Source organism: Pteronotus mesoamericanus, unplaced genomic scaffold (genome assembly GCF_021234165.1).
Source record: "Pteronotus mesoamericanus isolate MK-2021 breed Mesoamerican mustached bat unplaced genomic scaffold, CSHL_Meso_final contig_164, whole genome shotgun sequence".
NCBI lineage: Eukaryota > Metazoa > Chordata > Mammalia > Chiroptera > Mormoopidae > Pteronotus > Pteronotus mesoamericanus.
Window position 1 is genome coordinate 11,476,054 of NW_026555065.1, and position 15,500 is coordinate 11,491,553.

At 36.4% G+C, this 15,500-nt stretch overlaps 1 protein-coding gene across 4 annotated transcripts in view; it reads left to right on the forward strand.

Annotated features, from left to right (window-relative positions):
- The window catches only part of RFX7 (regulatory factor X7), a 110,354-nt gene that overhangs the window by 54,425 nt on the left and 40,429 nt on the right, over window positions 1-15,500 (forward strand). The window lies entirely within an intron of this gene.

Sequence of the window (15,500 nt, forward strand, 5' to 3'; positions counted from 1 at the left end):
CTCTTTTTTCTACTTGTGACAGAAGAATTTTTTCATTCAGATTTGGGTCTTCCTTATAAGCTAACTTTTTGTTGCTTCACAGTAACCCTCTGAAGTGGATAATCTTGTTAACTCCCTTTTGCAAATGAAGAAACTGATGCTTTTGCGTTTACTTAAAAAAATCACCTTTTTTCATTAGTAGTTAAATGTTTAATATTTCCCCATCTATAATAATAATACTTTTCACAACCCTTCTCTAGCTACCACCCTGTCTCCCTCTTATCAGGACACTTGTGATTGCATTGGGCCTACTAGATAATTCAGGATAATCTCCCATCTCCAAGTCCTTAATTTACTCATATCTGCAAAGGCCCTTTGTCATATAGGGTAACAGATTCGCAGGTTCTGGGGTTTAGATGATTAGGACATGAACATCTCGGAGGGCCATTATTCTTTACCATACTGTATTAGTGAGTGGACTCACTCACCAACCCTAAAAACTTGGTAGTCATGCCTTGACTGGCATGAGCCATTTGGTTGACACCATCCCACAAAGCTCAAGATCACCGGTTCATTTCCTGGTCAGGGCACATGCCTGGGTTGTGGATTTGGTCCCCAGTTGGGACATCTCTGAGAGACAACTGATCAGTGTTTCTCTCCCTCTCTTTCTTCCTCCTTTCCCCTCTCTCTAAAAATAAACAAATGAAATCTTTTTAAAAACACACCTGATAGTTATTTTTTACTTCATCCTCTTCCTCGGCCTACCTCACATTTAGTCGTTCACCAAGTCCTATCAATTCTGCCTCCTTAATTGCCCCATTTCCGTCCATCCCCACTCCTACGACCTTCATCCAGATCAGCATACTTGTTGGAATTGCCAGAGCTGATTTTCTGCTTCTGGTTTCTCCACTTTGATCTCACTCTCCACAGTACCATCACAGCCATCTATCGGTGCAAAATGTGAGTCTATTTATTTGACACCCTTGCCTAAAACTTTTCACTGGCTTCCCATTGTTCTGTCTTAAGGTACTGAAGACCCTTCACCCTGAGGCCTTACTTTTCTTGTTTGACCTCATGTTTCTCCACTCCTTCCATAGGCTTGCAGCAAGCTGTAGAGAACATTTGCAGAGTTAGAGAAGAGATTATATACTCTCTCAGTCTAGACAGCATTGTTAATTAGAACACTCTGTGGTGGTAAAAGTATTTTCTATATGCACTATTCAGCATGGTAGCCGCTAATCACATGTAGCAGTTTAGTACTTTAAATGTGGCTAATGTGAGGAACTGAACTTCTAATTTAATTTTAATTAATTTGAAGTTAAGTAGCCACATGTTGGTAGTGGAGACCATTTTGGATAGCACTGGTGTAGAATAGTGTTTTTCAACTGGAGGCAGCTTTGCCTCTCGGGGACATTTGACGATATCTAGAGATGTTTTTGATTTTCACACTCAGAGTGTGCCACCAGTGTCAAGTGGGTAATGGATAAGGATGCTGTTTAAACATCCTACAAAACACAGTATCACCCCATAACAGACTTATCAGCCCAAAATTCCCAGTGGTGTTGAAGTTGATAAACTCTGGTCTAGCAGTCTAGACTGACCCCCACTGCACCTCACCATCCCCCCCTCCGCCCCCTTTTAATTTTTTTTACTATACCTGGTTATATTTTAAGATTCTTCTTAAATATCATACTCTCTGGACAACTGTCTGTGATTTCTTAGGTCTGAATTTGATACACCTTCTTTCCCTCTGAGAATTATATTTAACATTTTTACTTGTTTTTGGCTTATGTATAGAAACATATTCATTGGATTATGCCAGAGTCACACATGAGGATGACCAGTAAATATTTGTTGATGATTGAATGTATGAATGTGTTGAATGTATGAATGAGTAGAAACTAATGAATCAATTATTAAACAAATTGCAATTTAAAATATTAAAAAGGGCTGCCACCTTCAGTTTAGGCCTTTTAGAGACCATGTATTTGTTAAAACATTAGAATTTATTTTTTGGAGTTACTTCACAGTTTGCCAGTAAGAATGGAACTTGTCACGTTTCTTTAGAGGGAAAAAAATACCTGTGTTTTTTTCCTAACATCCTTTCCTTTTCTCCTCTTTTACTCAGCTTAGGTATGCCCCTTCCTTCCATACTCTCTTATTGAGAGAGAACCATCCTGAATCTCCCCACTCCCGTCCCCAGAGTACAGATGGGGAACTAAAACTTGATTGTGCAGATTCAGGGACGATGTCAGCAAATGGAGTGGGACCTATAGGCCAGAAACTCAGAGAAACTGATTAGCAGTACAGCACAGTGGCTCAGAGCTAAGGCTGTAGAATGAAATAGACCTGAGATTGAATCTTTGCGCCAGCCATTATTGCCATTGTTGCCTGACTCAGGACAGTTTTCACTTAATTTAGTTCTGTGAAAAAGAAAAGAAAATAGTGCCTAACCTATGGAGTTGGTGTGAATATTAAATGAAATAACTAGTGTAAATACAGTGCCTGACAGGCACATAGTAAGCGCACATGACAGCCTCAGTTGAAGACACTGTATGTATAAATTGATAATGTGCATCTCCTGACTTAATTGCCATAAATTTGTTTCCAGAAGTTTAAACATTAGTCAAGGATCACATTTTATGTTCATCACAGAACTTACCATTTCATATGATGGAAATGAATGTTCATCATACAGAACCACTGAGGAGACAGTATTGGATCCCTCAAACATAGGAAGTGGAAGATGGAGAAGGTTGGGAATCACCTGGCTGAAGCCATCCAGGAAGCCAGAGGATTCATTTTGTAGAACAGATGCCAGTATCAACACTCCATACTTCCTGCCCCTCCAGGTCTTTGTGGATGCTCTGCCAGCTGTGCCCTTCTCAGATTTCTTCACTTGGATAAATTGCTATCTCCTTTTGAACTTGGTTCAAAAAACTTTCAGAAAGCTTCATTTATCTACTAGGAATGCCTTCAGCTGCAGATTAAACTCCAGCTAGTGGTGGTTTAAAGAAATAAGGGTTTGTGTCATCTAGTAAGTCCACAGTTAGGCCTTCAGGAAGTGGTGTAATAACTGAGTGATGCCACCTGAGTCCTATGCTCTTTCCTCTTTGCTCTGCCATCTTTTGTCATGTTATGTCATTGATGGCCGCGGCACTTAACGTGCCTTCTATGTTCTGAGGCAGCAAGAAGGAAGAAAAGGCAGAAGGGCTTTCTTCTAGGAGACCTCTATCTATATTTTCAGGTCACCTGCTTTCATTTTGAAAATCCACTTCAGGAACTTAAGAGTTACAACCTCTAGTGCAGCAATTTTCAACTGGTGTGCCACAAGAATTTTTAAAACATGCAATATCTGACTGTTCCATCAGGGGCACTGACCTCTTTTCCCTTAAGATTGTCAAATTTAAAAAATGATGCCAGCCAACATAACAATAGCTGTCTGGTATGAATGAATCACAATTATACCTTCTTTTTTTTTGGTCAAATCAGCAAGAAATAAATTTTTTGGTGGAAATTACAGAATTTTAGTAATTTCATTTAATGTGCCATGAGATAAAACGTTGAAAATTGCTGCTCTAGAGTAATGTCAACTTGAGTACCCTTCACTGCAAGGGAGACCAGGACAAAAGGAAAAAGGTGGTTAGCAGTATGTACGAGACCAACCTAACGCCATACCTGCTTTCATGCCTCTGCTTTTATACACCCCCATAAAACGCTCTGTACTCCTTTTAAAGCTTTTACCATATAGTATACTAATCACCAGATCAATTTTTCTTCTCCAAAAATCTTTTGTGAGTAAGGACAATGTTTTATGGGTTTGTATCTCCAGCGCTTAGCACAGAGTCTAGTACATGGAAGACACTCAGTAAATAATTCCTGAATAATTATTCACAAATAGTAATTATCAAAAAAGAATGTATAATCTGCACAATATCTTCTAAATGAAGTTTCTTTGTATTTATTGTTATTATTAGCATTTATTGAGTATTCATTACCATGTGCCAAACAAGCATATTACATATTTCACCATTCAGTTCTCATAATTTGCTTATGAGGTTAATCTGTTATCATCCTCATTTTAGAGATGAAGAAACAGGTACAGACAGGTTAAGTAACTTACCCAAGATTTTAAAACTTGCTAATTAGTAGAATTAGGCTTTTAATACAGATAGTCTGACTCCAGAGCCCAGGCTTTTAAAAACTATGATACACTGTATCATTTTTTAAAAGTGTCTGAAGTAAGAGCTTATATGTGAATTTTAAAAATTCTGCTTTATTTTATAATGATGAAAATGTTCCTAAAATTTATTTTCCACCTTTAAAATTGATCTGGAGTGAAAAAAATTAAAAGCTGGCCTTACCTTACTGAATTTTAGTAATCAGTAATTCGAAATGCAGTCTGTTTTTTGAAAACTTACAGTATGCTCACTAAAACAAAATAGCTAAAATAATTTTGGTTATTTAAATTGATTAAAATTGTGAAGACTATGGCACTATGCTAAAAGTGTAAAGTATAAAATTGTATCTATGATCTTATTTAAGGTCTAGAACTTTGCTTGTTTATCAGTAAAGACAAATGAAAATATTTGTAGTAGCTTAATTGTAAATAGTTTTGTTAATGTTTTAATGATTTTCCAATAAAAACAGTTGATTTTTATTTAATTTTAATAACCTACATGTCCTAAATTTCTTGAATTGTAACAATTTTAGATCTGTAATGTCATTGTATATTTCTGAAGCTGATCCAATTATATTTTTCATAACCAATGTAATAGTCTAGGCAAAATCTTACCCTTGACATGTTCAATACTAGGGGATTGGCTAGACCCTAGCAAAGTTTGCAAGCTGTCCAATCCATATTCACTAGTCCCCACATCTTAGTAAAGTTAAATTGGTCTTACCTGATAGATGTAACAAGGCCTAAAGTGTGAGAGAAGTAATACTGAATGTTTGGTGTAGAAAAGGCCTGGTTTGGTGAGAGTCAGCCACAGGAGGATGGGAAATAATAGTCCATGTTTCACAAAATGTGGTCCTTAGAAGAGTAATAGGATGTTAATGTGCAAAAAAATTCCAAAAGTCAAATATGTTTCATGAGCTCTGGAATAAAAGGTATCTTAAGAGCTCTTTTAATAAGGTGCTGTATATCGTTAATCTTAAAAAGTATCCCATGTGTTCCAAACTTTTTTCCCTTGTAACACTTCTCATAAAACTGGTGATCTAGGGCATACTGTTTGAGAAGTGATTGGTAAAATCCATAGGGCAAGTTTCTAGAATAGAGAAAGTATTTCCCACATGTTACCATTCAGAACTATCAGGATATTGTGAACTTCCTGTTTATATTACTGTGTTTTAGGTGTGCGTACCACCAGGAAGCAATCTTCTCACCAGTTTTCAATATCCAGATCCCCTAAATCGATTAGTTCTGCTTTGGGGTTATTAGAAGTAATAACAGTTAAAGGAGTGGGGGGTTGGGGGGGTGGCCATATATTTTGACTCCCATTAGGAAAGGCTAATTTAAACAGTAAATAACATTTGGCTTGTCAGGACATCAGCTGAAAACAAGAAGAAAAATATTTCTGTCTGATGTACTAGACAATTCAACAGCAATCCTAGGAAGATTATAAAAGTAAGAGCAGGCAGTCTTTGTTTACCTTTTTCCCTATCAGCTGGATAAATAAAAGGCTTAAAACCAGGAACAAGGGAGCCTGAGTATTTTCAGTCCATTTTAGTTCACATTTTTAAACCTCCCAGGAAAAGTGTATGCTGCCTTATTTTTAAGACTGTCTAATTGACCAGTGTTCTAAGAGAAGACTTTTATATATTTCCAGCTACTTCTAGGCTTTAAAAAAATGCAGTATTGGCCTTTTTTGGTGACAAAGCAGAGCTTAATAAAACAGCTTCTTTGCAGAGAATGCTATGCTATGCACTTAAAAAAGTGAAGTTAACTCACCTGGGCAAAAACTGAACATGTCCAGTGAGTTCCTTGTCACAGATGAGTATAAGGGCTTCCTGACCTAAGCCAGCTCTGCTGGGATGGGGCTTATTCGTGTGAGCCGGCCAAAGGAGGACTTCCTAGGATTTCCACTAGGAGGAAAGAGTTGAAAGTGATGTGAGGTTGCCAGAATGCCTGCTCCTTCTGGAGGGCTAAAGAAACCTAAAACTAGGAGACAGATGCCATCATTCAGGTTAACTCAAGAGTGAGGTCAGTTCCCTCCAAAGGAAAACTCTCAATAGGATCCTCATGCAAAGAAATACAGTAGAAAACTTGAAAAAGTGAAATTGTGTCGAGTCTGTGGTCAGTGTATCTTAGGTCCTGAATACTGATTAATCCCCTTGGACCTCTGTTTTCTACCTCCTTACCCCATCCGCACCCCCCCTCCATAGTGTTTGTCCTCCCTAGGGAAATAAACAAAAATTAATAGCCTAAGCTATGCTCTATAAAATTTTTCTTCTTTAGAGGGCACCTCTAAATAACAAAGTCTGTTATTAGCCAAATCTTAGGAATCAGCTTTCTGGGCACGCAAGATGTCCATTACAAAATGTAAAGCCTGAAAAGGGAATCACACCAACCCTTCTGAAAAATCCTGCTTAGCTAGTAATAAGCCAGTTAGAAACAGGTAAGGGGAAGGCAGGGCAAGCAGCCTGTTTGTAGAAAGTTTATTCATTCGTTTTGGATATCTATGTGGAAGTTCAGCAGCACCTGGATTCTCACCAGGGCCATATCTGGAATGCTGCAATAGAGACTATTCCCAGGGTGTAACCTTTGTAGTATCATGCCATCTTGGTTTATGGTGTATTATTCATATGGCGTGCTCTGAATCTAATATACATTCCCAAGATCCTGGATTTTAAAACATACAGTTGCTCAGATATGGACTGGATGGTAATAACAAGCAAGCCTGGTCTGGGCAATCAAGCATTCTAGTGCCTATGGCCCTGGAAGAACACATCCCTTGACCCTGTAGACCAGAGGAGCTCAGCTGGAGACCCACAGACTAGATCTGCTCCACAGAGGTGTTTCTTTGGTCCACACAGACATTTTTTATGTGTCAAGTTGGTTGCCATATTTCAAAATTGGGAGAGGTCACCGAAAAGATGAGGTGTCTGGTTTCTCTAGAAAACTTTGGGCACAGAGTACCTACTTCTGCGTGACTGGACCTAGGTAGTGGTTACCTCTTTGAAACATGATAGGTACCCTCCAGTCTCCCCTGTCCCTGCCATGCGTTAGCGTCTCAATGTGGATATTTTTGTTACCTGTAACCTACTTTAATCATTCGCATTACCATTTGATAAACAGCAATTTGCATGAACTGCCTGGCACTTGAGTTGGTGACCTCTGTGTTAGATTCTTTCAGGGCAAGGTTCTTCTGAGAACCATTCTTTAAAGGGTTCGGGGAGCTCTCGTAGTATTCATGAGGGCAGAGTGAGGAAGCAGCTTCTATCCTTGTCTCTTAGAAAAGTGGTTTCTCTTCGCTGTCGGTTCTTGCCCTGCCTGGCCATTACCACAGCCAGTCAGTACAAAGCCAACGTGAGGTAGAAGAAAGGATAACTGTCTTGAGAATCTTTCCTACTCATTAACCATGGCACAAAACATTTTTAATCTTCCTGCTTCCATGAAACCTTCCCTGACCATTTAGTTTAAATTGTACCCCTTTGCAACACTTCTTCTTCATAGCATTTATCATCATCACCATGTAACATACATTTTACTTTTAAATTTTGTTTATTTTCTGTCTCCCTGGCACTAAAATGAAAGGTCATGCCTGAAGCATAGTAGGCACTCAGTGGGACTTTCTGAGATAGGTGACACACTTTCAGAAGTAAACATGAGTAACTCACTCAAGGAGTAATTCTTAACAAGAGGCACCCTTCCCCGCCTGTCCCCCAGAGGTCTGTAATACGTCAGCGAGGCATTTATAAGGTGTATACAACGTAAAGAGACTGCTCCCTTTCTTCTTTATGGCAGAACGCATACTTTGTCACCTCAAATCCTTGCTGTAGTGAATGCCAAGTGATGGTCAGTATCAACTTAGTCACCCAGACTGGATTGAAACTAAAAATTTTGTTGAGGGTATCTAATTCAGATTCATTATGGCTTGAAAAAGGCTTATTGTTAGAATAGAAGATAGGGTTTATCTTGTGATATGGCATTGGGGTTACTGTTAGTAAAAAGCTGTCTCAGAATCTCATGTCTTTCTTTCAGTCATTTTGTGGAAAAGAAATGGGTAGCTTTTAAAGGAAAGCATTTTCATGTGGCATTCACTTGGGGGAGGATGGGACTTGACAAACAGGCCAGATTTAAATAGCTGGTTTGGTTTTGTTTTTTGGGTATCACAAAAGGAAACAGTCTGTATAAGGCCATGCCATTTGGAAGATTTTTAAAAATTGTTTTGTTTTGTTTTGTTTTTCCTGTTAGGGACTCAAATGGACTAAATAATCACTAAAGCCCATGTCATGAGTTTTGCTAACTTTTCTATTTCATACTTATAAAAAAGTGCTGTAATCATTGTCAGCTAACTTTTAAATTCATTTTCTTATCACAAAGAGGAGTGTAAAAGGATACAATGGCTATCTCTTACCATTACCTGAAAGAAACTCAATTTTAATTAATATATGCAAAGAATGACATACACAAAAATGTGCTCTGATAGACAACAAATACATTCTTAGAGTATTCTAGTTTTTCTGTCTTTGCATTTCAAGTCATTTGAAAATTATGGAAATGTAAACCAAAGGGAGAAAAAAGGAAAGCTTATAGGAGCAGAGACAGGAATTAAAGAACTGACTTCTCCTTCCTGTGGCCTACACCTTTGTTGAGGTTGTAGCTTTGTAGTTTTGAAGAATGAACTAGAAATCCATTTTTTGGAAAACATAACAGAAGCTGGGCTCTCAGGGACCATCCTTTCTTTACATGCTCGAAAGTTAAAAACACAGTGACTGGAATGACCCAGACCTCCTCTTTAGTGCCCTCAGCCCTATCCCTAACCGCTAGTGCAGACAGACAGCATACGGACACCTTGGTAATAACCCAAGTGACCCAGAGAAATACTACATGATCATCCCGTTGTGGTCACTTTTTGTAGAATTCAACTATGGACGGAGCATTCTCCCTATGTCAGAAGGGCTCAGATCTATGGGTTTATATACTCTTTCTTTGCCTATTCAGACACTAACACTTTGCTATTTGAGTATGTTATGCTCTTGTCTCAGCATTTTATTTGGTCTTTGGTCATTTGGGCACTTACGTCGCCATGAAACTTGCTACCTTGTTATTTCAGTTTCAGAGATTCAGCTTCCTTTTTTATTAGTAAGCCCTAAAAAAATTAAAATGTATATTTTAGAGCTCATTCATAAAAATGACAGCTGTTTAAATACAATTAATGTTCTTGACAATCTCTTTAACTTTTTTATTTTATAATTCTATTCTCTGTTTTATATGCAGAACCTTTCTAATAAACACAGAATTTACTCAGAAATATTTTACATATGTGCCTTGGACTGTGAATTTTTCAATGCTTACATTGCAGTTCCTGAGAACTGCTTTAAGTCAGAATTCCTCTAGACTTGATTGTAATTAAGGCAAGTTGAAAGGTGTTTCGTTTGTTAGTTTTGTTTTTTTTTTTTTCTTTCTTCAGGTGGTCGTGAGTTCTCTAGGTCACTCAGCAGAATTACTAAGAGGAAAGTGAGAGACAGATTTTGAGTTTTGCTGGTTTGCTTGTCAGGCTGGCTTCAGTCTTTCTTAGTTGTGCCCTAGTAACTGATGTCTTTGGGCTCATCCCATTCCTTATCTCAGGAACAGAACATTTTGAGCAGAAAGTTAAAACCATTTTCATTTTACATCAGTTCAGGAGGTTTATAAATAGAGTAAATCCTCACAGTAATGCAAGTACAATAAAAATTATGCTTTGTGTTTGATTTATAATTTTTAGTACTAAGAATAGAAAAAATGGTTTTCCCTTACATTGTTTATAGTAAGTAACTCAAAAAAACATCTCACACACACCCTATGGTTCTCCTTGCAAGTTAGGAAACTGAAAATTAAGAATTCTAAGCAAAAAGCATTGACAAATAGTCATTTACTCTGTCTTCCTTATTCAGTCCTGTGGAAGGATAGCTTTCACAGCTGCCTGAGAGAATATAGTATCAAGTGTGTTGATAGTTACCATTCATTTAAAAAGGCTATAGAATAAGGCGCTGCTTTTCCTTTTTGGTCCTTCTGTCAGTGACACCGGTGAAGAAAGAGTCCTTTTAGTAACTATGGTCCTGAATTAGTGTCACTTGAGGGGAAAGATAATTAGAATGTTTCCACATTTTGTTTTTGTTTGATTTACAAAATCAAGGGCAGAAAAGTCAAGTGTGATTATCCTGTCAGTGTATACTCTCGTATTTTCTGTCGGTACATGGTAGCTTAGCTGAAGAAACAGTCAAACTGGAGACTTTAGGTTTCTGGATTTTAAGATGACTGTTCTAAATACAAATTTAAATTAAAACTTTTTTAAAAACCTTTTTTGTGATACCAGTTTGAAGAGTAAAGTTTAAAGAACTAATTAAGATACAACCTGTTGGTCATCTGTCATCAGGACTCAGTCATTGTCAACGTGGACAGTCCTTTGAAAGGTGTGCACCTCTCAATGGAGAGTTTCTGCTTCTCCTGGAAATGAAAATAATATACCTTGGATGTAATTTCACCATCAAGGATTTGCATGAAAACTTCTCCATTAAGCCTTTGATTGTTTTGGTCTTTATAAGCATCAGCCCTTCCCCCAGTTTTGTGACTTTGGAAAAAAACCCGAATAACACCTGAGGGAAGTGTCATAACAGAAAACACATCCCTGCAGAGAAACTTATGTCCAAAAAGAGAAATCCTTTTTTATTAACTTTTGAGAAATTGTAGAGTCAACCCGATTTAAGATGGTCCTGAAAAACAGGAGCAGATCTCCACTCAGACTACCTTAGACTGTATTCTATGCCAGTAAATAGTGGGAACATATTTCCTTACCATCTGCTTGAAGGTCTTCAAGTTTTAGTAATAAGACATTCAAAATTCCAGCTGGTTCTCTGCAACCCATCTGGTATGCATTGACAGTTCAGAGACACATGTCCTAAGCAGACAAACAGAAACTCTAAAAATTAACTGTTTCTGAAACATAAAATATTGTTTTAGGCATTTTTATTTTTTTTTTAATGACAGAAGACTACAAATGGAAAGTTACACGTTGTGTTCTAAGTCCAACCTGGGGAAAAGCTTTTATTTCTGACCAATTCTGCTTAGATTGATTTTGTTATCTCTAGTAGCTCAATTGTCAGAAATATGTTCTAACTTTGATTTAATTTTAATGGCTCTGGAGGAAATAGTTTCCACCCTTTTTTTGGACCCACCCCAAGGAAAATCAATGCTGGTGGAACATTGTTCTCACGTAAAATCTGGGAGCCTTGCTCTTATGGTGTACCTCCCAAGTTAGTGGTGGTCACCAGGCTAAATATGTCCTAAATTTCTTAAGATACCTTGCTGTTTCAAATAAAAGATTCTATACTTGTTGATGGAATTTGAATTACAGACTCTTTTGCCAAAATCTGATTTTAAGCAATTCTATATTGCAGAATACTTATGTAATAATATTACCTATCATGCATGTAGTTTATAAATTGCTTTCAGTACGCACCAAAAAACTGAGTGTTTTACCAGTTTTTGACAATTAATTTTCAAAATTTACACATTTGAAAATTAATGCTCAGCTAGAACAGCTTGCTTAATAATGTCAGTTACAAAGCTAGTGAGTGGCAAATTTGGAATCAGATCCAGGCCCTCTGATTCTGTATCCTATACCTTTACCATTATGTCCTACTGCTCTGGATAGATTCGATTTGAAGAGTTAATCAATCAAGCTCAGGTAACAATTGCTTCATTCACCTATAATATATAATATAGTTCTTATATTTTTATAGCTATTAATTTATCATTAGAATAGGATACATGCCCATTAATCTCAGATTTATAAAAGCTCCATCAAAGCTGCTTCATAAGTAACCAGTTACTGGGTGATATTCTTACATGGGAAGTTTCTGTGACACAAGTTCAGGGAAGATCAGTGAATCATACATTTTGCTATATGACCCTCTTAAGAATAAATCGTTGACTTTTATCTAAATTAAATTTCAATTCTGAGAAATATGTTTTTAAATACTGAAAATAAAATGCCATTGTTTTTAACCTGTAATAAATAAGAATCCCATAACAGATGTGGCATGAAAAAATAGAAAGGAACTGGTGAATTTTTCAGTAAATTATGCTAGGACAATTAAGCTAACCATGCCAAAACTATTAATTACGTCCTCCTCTTCTTTATATCTTATAGGGAATTCCAGAGAAATTAAAGACCTAAATGTGAAAAACAAAACTTTAAAAAGAAAACATGGAATACCTTTATGATGTTGGGCTAAGGAAGGATTTCAAAACAAGATGAAAAAAGCACAGATTATAAATGGAAAGACTGATTTATTTGCCTGGAATTAAATCATCACATGACTCAAAAACAAAATGAAAAAATTAGCTATAATTAGTGGAAGATATTAGCAGCACTTATAACCAGCAGAGGATTAGTATATAAATTGCATCTTAACTATCACCATTTTTTTTTTTTAGTATCCCCATTTTTTAAATGTGCCGTTCCTTGACAACTGTTTTGTCCGATGTAATCCTGTGACCAGCAGTATCAGCATCACTGGGAATTTATTAGAAATCCAAATTCTCAAGCCTCTCTCCTGACCCACTGAATCTGGAGGTGGGGTCCTACAATCTTTTAAAGAAGCTCTCCAGGAGTTTCTGATCCATGCTGAAATTGAATAACCATTAGATTAGCGTAAACTCCAATGATAAATAATATGAAAAGATAGTCTAATCAACAACCAGAAAATATAAAATATGACAATGAGATACTTTGGGTAATCATATCCATGAACTTAGCCAGAATTTAAATCTTAAATTTTCAAAAGGATATAGAGAAATTGTAGCATTGTGTTGGGAAATATAATTGGCATAACGGTTTTGGGAAGTAATTTGGAAATAAGTACCCAACAGAATTGATAATGTACATCCTTCCTTATGACCAAGTACTTCTCATTTTAGGTATATACCATAGAAAAAACACTCAAACAGGGACACAGTCATCACAAATAAGGATTCATTGCTGTATTATGTGAAATAGTTTTTATAGTAACTAATTATCAGAAAAATGAATGAACTGGTTTCAATCCATATAACACTGTTACATAATTATCTGTTGAAAAATCAGAGAATTCTGAATCAAATGTAGCAAAAAGTTAGCATCCTTTAAATATGGATAGTGATACATGTATACCTACTTTGTAAACTTTATTTGAAATACTTTTTAATTTTAAATTTGAAGTGGGGTATTAAAATATCAAAAGCATTGGTAATGAAAAACATTTTAAAAATCAGTAAATGCAAATTTAATGAGTGTAAATTTGTCAGTAATTGCTGTGGCCCAAAACAGACAAACAGGCATATTGTAGGATCATGTATACAAAAGTTATTAAAGTTTAATTTTTAACTAGGTTCCTATTATTATTATTATTAAAGTACAAGTTAAGAGGAAGAGAGCTGGAAGGCTGTATATTCTAAACTGGTGCTTCTGAATAATTTTTTTAGCCCATAGCCCATTTTGATAAATATGAATATCACATATTCTTATTTAATATAATTTCAAAATAAAGTGAATATACTAAAAATGAATAAATGAAAGCTTTTTAAAGTATAGAGGAGCCCTTTTCTTCTTCCCACATTTTTATCTGCATATATAAAAGAGATCTTTAGTTCTTTCAGAAGTGCAAGAGAGAAAACCTCTAACTTTCTATATTAATGAGGACGGGCTAGGCTATGCTGCTATATCAAAGGAAGCCTGAAAAGCCAGTTGCCTATCCACAAAAATTTACTTTCATTGACAGTATGTGTACTGTACCAAATCATTGGAGGCCCTTGCTCCACATAGTCCCTCAGGAACTCACACTGACAGACACATCCATGTTATAGCCTCACAAGTGAAACACATGACTTTGAAGGTGCCACAAAGCGGGGGAAAGGTAGAGCTGACACATTGATTCTTAACTATGTCAGCTGAGAAATCATATACATCACTTTCTCTCAGTTCATGACCCTAAGCTAACTGCAGAGGAAGCTGAGAAATTCCAGTTGAGCAGATGGGATATTTGATAAATACTGTTTGCATCCCATGTTCTTTACCACTTTATTTGCCCCTCATGGGAGCGTTAGATAGCTCTGTGTTGCTCGTTCCTTGTGTGAATATTCTTCATGACCCAAACTTCAGAAGAAAAGGAGATTGAGTGGATTGAGGATTCAAACACCAGACTTCCCCTCAAACCTCGAAAAGTAACTTGATTTTGCATATCTTGTATTACATCTTTAGTATCCTCTGGATCACATGATATATAAGTAAATGTTGAGTCTGATTGTTAGCCACAAGCTTTCCTGTTCAGGACATGAAAGAATGAAGTATATTTAGATCATTTGTGACAATTAAGTCTATAGCATTACTTTCTTTTTATAGCCACGGGTTCAAAAAAAACCAGTTTCATTAATATTTGCTTATGTGAATGGAGTGATGACACACAGGTCCGCATGCTTATTCAGAGTAAATGGAGATTTTTACCCCAAATCTCAAAAGCGGTTTTCTGGAAAGTCTTTGACATAAAAATCAAACTTAAGTTCAAAGATTCCTTTTGGGTATCTGGTAAAAATTGAACTGTGTGAGAAAGAAGTCCTTACTAGCTTTCGGGCAAGACTTTCAACCACAGTAGTAGGAAATTACCACCCTAGTTCATTCAACAGACTAGATAATATTTGAGGTTCCCTTTAAACCTGAAACCATTTTCAGTAATTTTGCTTTCAGAGCTTAACTTCTTCAACTCAAGCAAATGAAGACTTTCAAGTCTAATGAATAGGAATGTTGGTAATTGTCATTAGAAGTCTTAGGTCAAATATGTCATATGTGCCAAACATGCCGAGCTGTATTAAAAATTGTAATTTTATTGTAAAATACACACAAAATTTACCATTAGCGATATTTAGTATATTTACAGTGTCATGTAACTACTTACTATCCAGTTCCAAAACATTCTCTTCACCCCAAAAGTAAACCTATTAAGCAGTCAGTCCTCCTGCTTCCCTTCCCACAGTCCTTGGCAACCGTAATCTGTCTATGGATTAGCCTATTCTGGATATTTCCTAGAAATAGAATCATACAATATGTGGCTTTTTGTGTCTGGCTTTTTCATTTAGTATGTTTTCAAGGTTCATCCACATTGCAGCCTGTTATCAGCACTTCACTCCTTTTTTTGGCTGAATTTAAAATTACCATTTTTAAAAGTTTATGCTTTGGTCTTTTCCTAATGCTCTAAAAGTTGGGAGCCACTTGGTCCTTGAATTCATAAATCCAGCCAATATATATTTTTTTAACAACCAATGAATCTTAACATGGAAT